The sequence below is a fragment of the Trichosurus vulpecula genome, chromosome 7, assembly GCF_011100635.1.
Source record: "Trichosurus vulpecula isolate mTriVul1 chromosome 7, mTriVul1.pri, whole genome shotgun sequence".
In the NCBI taxonomy this organism is placed as follows: Eukaryota; Metazoa; Chordata; class Mammalia; order Diprotodontia; family Phalangeridae; genus Trichosurus; species Trichosurus vulpecula.
The window spans coordinates 197,255,690-197,262,807 of record NC_050579.1 but is presented as its reverse complement, the minus strand read 5'-3'; the positions used below and the strand labels follow the sequence as shown (position 1 = coordinate 197,262,807).

The window sequence follows — 7,118 nt, the reverse complement described above, 5'->3', positions numbered from 1 at the left end:
CTGCGGGCAGGCAGTCCAGGTAAAGAACCAGAAGTTCCACATGCTCTGTCAGAGAGCCTGAAGTTCCACATGGACAGGCAGGTCCGGGCACAGGCAAAGACCTGGAATTGCCAGGGAGGCAACAAAGGCGAGACCCCTCCTCCTGGCTCCACCCACATCCCAAAGCCCTGAGTCTATCTCAGCAGGCCCCTGGGCCTGGAGGTCCCAGGAGGACAGGGCTCAGCTCTAATTCAGCCCGCAACATATATATATATATATATATATATATATATATATATATATATATATATATATATATATATATAAGAGAGAGAGAGCAGACACAGGATTAATTGAAGATGAAGGGAAGAAATATAAAGGAAATAAAATCAAATTAAGGGATGAGAGAGCAACATACTGAGAGAGGGAGATAGGGAGAGATAGAATGGGGTGGATTATCTCGCATAAAGGTGGCAAGAGGAAGCAGTTCTGGGGGAGGAGGGGAGAGGGCAGTTGAGGGGGGAATGAGTGAATCTTGCTCTCATCAGATTTGGCCTGAGGAAGGAATACCATACATACTCAATTGGGTATCTTACCCCACAGGAAAGAAGAGGGAAGAAGATAAAAAGGGGGGGATGATGGAGGGGAGGGCAGGTGGGGGTGGAGGTAATCAAAAACAAACACTTTTGAAAGGGGACAGGGTCAAGGGAGAAAATTCAATAAAGGGGGATGGGTTGGGAAGGAGCAAAATATAGTTAGTCTTTCACAACATGAGTATTGTGGAAGGATTATACATAATGATACACATGTGGCCTATGTTGAATTTCTTGACTTCTTAGGGAGGGTGGGTGGGAAGGGAAGAGGGGAGAGAATTTGGAACTCAAAGTTTTAAAAACAGATTTTCAAAAACAAAACAAAAGTTTTTGCATGTAACTAGAAAATAAGATACACAGGCAATGGGGCGTAGAAATTTATCTTGCCTTACAAGAAAGGAAGGGAAATGGGGATGGGAGGGGAGTGGGGTGACAGAGGGGAGCGCTGAATGGGGAACAGGGCAACCAGAATGTACGTCATCTTGGAGTGGGGGGGAGAGTAGAAATGGGGAGAAAATTTGGAATTCAAACTCTTGTGAAATTCAATGCTGAAAACTAAATATGTTAAATAAATAAATTTTAAAAATTAACATAAAAAAGAAAGATCCAATGAAATATGAAAATATGCAATAAAATACCCATGCCTTTTGCAGCATGCCTCCCCCCAAAAAAGAAAAATACAGTTACTTCTAGTGAACACCAAATAGCAGATGACACCAGTGCGGGAGGCCCCAGAGTCCCCGGAGTGAGAGTTTGGTGTGGCTTCCACGGTGGCTTCACCAGTGGGGACCAAGGTCGAGGATGGGTCCGTGGTTGAGGCCATGGCCATGGCCACAGAGCCCAGGGAGGAAAGGCCAAAGACAAGGTATAGGTTCCTGTCACTAAGCTTGGCTGCCTAGTCAAGAACATGAGATCAAGTCTTTGGAAGAGATCTGTTTTTCTCGCTCCCTATCAAGCAGTCTGAGATCATAGATTTCTTCCTGGGATCTTCATTGAAAGATGAGGTTCTGAAGATCATGCCTGTTCAGAAACAAACTAGAGCTGGACAACATACTAGGTTCAAAGCTTTTGTGGCCATCAGTGACTACAATGGCCATGTTGTTCTGGGTGTCAAGTGCTCCAAGGAAGTGGCTACAGCTATTCCCGGTGCTATCATTCTGACTAAGGTGTCCATTGTTCCTGTGAAACATGGCTACAGGAGGAAAAAGATTGGCAAACCTCACACAGTGCCCTGCAAGGCCACTGGGCCATGTGGGGTTCCTGATCCCTGCTCCTAGAGCTACTGGCATTGTTTCAGCTACTGTGCCTAAGAAGCTCATGATGGTGGCTGAAATCAATCACTGCTACACTTCTGCAGGAGGCTGTATTGCCACTCTGGGCAACTTTGCTAAAGCTCCCTTTGAAGCCATCTCCAGAACATACAGCTATCTAACCCCAGACCTGTGGAAGGAGACTGTGTTCATTAAGTCTCCCTATAAGGAATTCACCAACCGTGTTGTGAAGACTCACACTCAAGTGTGTGTCCAGAGGACCCAGGCAGCTGCTGTGGCAACCACATAGATTTTTTTTACAAACAAATAAATTGAAGTATGCCTGCTAAAAAATAAAAATAAAAAAAATAAAAATACAAAGTAGCTATTTTATTGCTATGTCGTAAGTAAATAGCCACACTAGCAAGCGAAAGTACAACTCTATAAAAGATTGAAAAAATAATAGTGCCAGAAGGGTTGAAGGGGGGTGTTGCCCATCAAAGTTCTGTATGTCTACATAGGTTGACTACATGTAGCTTGAAGGCAAGTATGAATCATTAAATCAATCAATAAACATTTATTAAGTACCTACTATATGCCAGGTATTGTGCTAAATGTTGATGATACAAAAAGAGGCAAAAGATAGTCCTTACTCTCAATTGGTTTACAAGCTAATGGGGGAGGTAACATGCAAATAAATATGTACAAAGCACACCATTTCACAATATATAGGAAAAATCAGTATTGAGTATTGTGGAAACCCAATCAGAATAACCCAAGATCTGGAAGCTTCTACATTAAGAGATCGAAGGGCTTGGAATGCGATATTCCGGAGGTCAATGGAGCTAGGATTAAAACCTAGAATCACCTACCCAGCAAAACTGAGTATCATGTTCCAAGGCAAAATATGGATTTTCAATAAAATAGAGGACTTTCAAGCTTTCTCAGTGAAAAGACCAGAACTGAATAGAAAATTTGACTTTCAAACACAAGAATCAAGAGAAGCATGAAAAGGTAATCAAGAAACGGAAATTGCAAGGGACTTACTAAAGTTGAACTGTTTTGTTTACATTCCTACATGGAAAGATGATGTGTATGATTCATGAGACCTCAGTATTAGGGTAGTTGAAGGGAATATGCATATATATATATATATATGTTTATGTATATATATATATATATATATATGTTTATGTATATATATAAGTGAATGTGTATGTATGTATATATCTATGTGTATATGTATGTTTGTGTATGTATGTGTATAGATATAGATATAGATATAGATATAGATATAGATATAGATATGTAAAAGAGAGAGAGCAGACACAGGGTGAGTTGAAGATGAAGGGAAGATATCTAAAAGAAATAAAATGAAATTAAGGGATGAGAGAGCAACATACTGAGAGAGGGAGATAGGGAGAGATAGAATGGGGTGGATTATCTCGCATAAAGGTGGCAAGAGGAAGCAGTTCTGTGGGAGGAGGGGAGAGGGCAGGTGAGGGGGGAATGAGTGAACTTTGCTCTCATCGGATTTGGCCTGAGGAGGGAATACCATACATACTCAGTTGGATGTCTTACCCCACAGGAAAGAAGAGGGAGGAAGATAAAAAATAAAAAAAATAAAAAAATAAAAAATAAAAGGGGGGGGATGATGGAGGGGAGGGCAGGTGGGGGTGGAGGTAATCAAAACAAACACTTTGGAAGGGGGACAGGGTCAAGGGAGAAAATTCAATAAAGCAGGATGAGTAGGGAGGGAGCAAAATGTAGTTAGCCTTTCACAGCATGAGTATTGTGGAAGGGTTATACATCATGATACATGTGTGGCCTAGGTTGAATTGCTCGACTTCTTGGGGAGGGTGGGTGGGAAGGGAAAAGGGGAGAGAATTTGGAACTCAAAGTTTTAAAAACAGATGTTCAAAAACAAAAAAAAAGTTTTTGCATGCAACCAAAAATAAGATACACAGGCAATGGGGCGTAGAAATTTATCTTGCCCTACAAGAAAGGAAGGGAAAAGGGGATGAGAGGGGAGGGGGGTGATAGAGGGGAGGGCTGACTGGGGAACAGGGCAACCAGAATATATGCCATCTTGGAGTGGGGGGGAGGGTGGAAATGGGGGGAAAATTTGTAATTCAAACTGTTGTGAAAATCAATGCTGAAAACCAAATATGTTAAATAAATAAATAAATAAAAACTTTCTGAATAAATTAAAAAAAAACAAAAAAAAACAAAAAAAAAGAAAAGATAGATATGACAGGCATATGGAAAAATTTCAGTGTTGATAGGAAGATATACCTTTTGCTCAGCAGTACATGGCACCTATACAAAAATTAATTATGTATTAAGGCATAAAACTTCAAACATCTACTGTAGAATGGCAGAAATGCATCATTTAGAGATCATAATGCAATAAAAATTACATTCAAGAAAAGGCAGCGAAAAGGTCGATTAAAAAGTAATTGCAAACTACATAATCTAAAACTAAAGTATTTTTACTTTGGCAAAAAGTAAAGTAACTGGGAACTGAAGAATAAATATGTCAAAGAACAAATCATAGAAACAATCAATAATTTCACTTAACGGAAAGACAAGAATGAAACAACATGCTATAATTTAAGAGATGTAGTCAAAGCAGTACTTAGGGAAAAATTTATTGCTCTAAATTCTTACATCAATAAATTACAAAAAGAGTATATCAATGAATTGTGCATGCAACTTAAAAAAAAAACTAGGAAAAGAACAAATTAAAAATCCCCAATTAAGCACCAAATTGGAAATTCTGAACACTGAAGGTGAGATTAACAAAATTGAAAGAAAATGATTAAGGTAATAAAACTAGGAACTGGTTGTATGAAAAAAATAGTAAGGTAGACAAATCGTTTAATATGATTTTTTTTAGAAAAAGAAGCAAATATACTCTAAATCACTATTGATTAGAGAAATGCAAATCAAAATAACTCTCAGGTACCACATAACACCTGTCAGATTGGCTAAGATGACAAAATAGGAATATTATGAATGCTGGAGAAGATTTGGGAAAATTGGAACACTAATGCATTGTTAGTAGAGTTGTGATCTGATCCAACCATTTTGGAGAAAAATTTGGAACTTTGCCAAAAAGGCTATAGAAATATGCATACCCTTTGACCCTGCAATACATTTTCTACAGCTGTATCACAAAGACATCAGACAAAGGAAAAGGAACCCACATGTACAAACATATTTATAGCAGCTCTTTTTGTAGTGGCCAAGACCTGGAAATTGAGGGGATGCCTATCAATTGGGATATGGCTGAACAAGTTGTGGTATATGAATGTCATGGAATATTATTGTGCTATAAAAAATGAGGAGGAGGAAAACTTCAGAAAAAAAAAACTGGAAAGACTTATATGAACAGATGCTGAGTGAGGGGAACAGAACCAGAAGAACATTGTACACAGTTACGGCCACATTTTGTGATGACTATCTTTGATAGACATGGCTCTTCTCAGCAATGTAAGGTTCTAAGACAACTCCAAAAGGCTCATGATAGAAAATGCTATCCACATCCAGAGAAAGAATTACAGATTCTGAATGCAGATCAAAGAATACTATTTGCTCTCTCTCTCTTTTTGTTTTGTTTTGTTTTTTTCTTTCTCATGGTTCATTCCGTTGGTTATCATTCTTCTTTGCAACATGACTAATGTGAAAATATGTTAATATGAATGTATATGTAGAGCCTATATCAGATTTCATGTTTTCTTGGTGAGGGAGGGAAGAGAGGAAGGCAGAGAAAATTTGGAACTCAAAAGTTTGTGGAACCAAATGTTGTAAACTAAAAATAAAAAAAATAAATTTAAATTTCAAAAACAGAATAAAACCAAATATCTAGTAACAAACATGAAAATATTGAATTCAACACAAATAAACAGGAAATTAAAGGAATCATTAGGAAATAACTTGCTCAATTTTATGCCAATAAATCAGAGAATCTCACCAAATGATTAATATTTAAGAAAATATAAAATCTGCACACTGACAGACAATGAAATAAAAATACTTAAATAAGTATTTAAAAAATTTATGTATTAAAATACTTAAATAAGTAGTAAAACAAATTGAACAAGCCATCAATGAAAAAATCTCCAGGGCCCGATGAATTTACAAGTGAATTCTACCAAACATTTTAAAAGCATTTCAACACAATTTAAGTTATTTTGGAAAATGGGCCAAGAAGGAGTCCTATCAAATTTGTTTTATGACAAAAATATGGAGTTGATTCCTAAAACAGGAAGAGACAAAGCAGAGGAAGAAAATTATAGACCAATTTTCATAAAGAATATAGATGGGGAAATTATAAATAAAATGTCAGCAAAGTGATTACTGCAATTTATCACCAGGATAATACACTAGGAGCAGGTGGGATTTACACCAGGAATGTAGGGCTGGTTCATTAGGAAAACTATCAGCATAATTGACCATATCAACAACAAAATGAAAAGTAATCATTTGATTATCTCAATAGATGTAGAAAAAGCTTTTCACAAAATACAATAGCCAATCTGAGAGATGTGAAGTGTTACATCAAAATTGTTTTAATTTGCCTTATATAATTATTAGTGATTAAGAGCATTCTTATTATGATGACTAATTAATAGTTATGACTTTTTGTTTTGAAAACTGACCATTCATAATCTTTGAGCATTTGTTATTTGGCGAATGGCTCTTTGTTTATATATTTGGCTCAGTTCCTTATATAGTTGAGAAATGAAACCTTGTCAGAGAAATATGCCATAAATTTTTCCTAGTTTCTTGATTTCTATCTAATTTTTGCTGCATCGGTTTTGCTTGTGCAAAAGCTTTTAAGTTCATGTAATCAAAATTAGCCATTTTAACTTCCATGGTCCTCTCTATCTCCTATATGGTCATGAACACTTCCTTATCTGTAGATCTGAGAAGTAAATTTCTATGCTGCCATCATTTGTTTATATCATACTTTATGTCTAAATTATGTACCCATTTTAAGTTTATCTTAATATATGGTGAGAAATGTGTCTATGCCTAGTTTCTGCTGGGCTTCCCTGCAATTTTCATCAAATGGTGAGTTCTGATCCCAATAACTAGGATCTTTGGGTTTATCAAACACTAGGCTACTACTCTTATTTGCTTCTGTATATTGCATGCCTAATTCATTTCCCTGATCAACAACTCAATATCTCTTCTCATACCATATTGCTTTAATGATTACCACTTTGTAATATGGACTGAAATCTGGTACTGCTAGCCCACCTTACTTCACTTTTTTTTAATTGATTCC

General features: G+C 36.9%; 1 pseudogene; it reads left to right on the top strand.

The window, feature by feature from the left end:
* The first annotated feature begins 1,212 nt into the window (after positions 1-1,212).
* Positions 1,213-2,132, top strand: LOC118857776 (annotated as a pseudogene).
* The last annotated feature ends 4,986 nt before the right edge of the window (positions 2,133-7,118 follow it).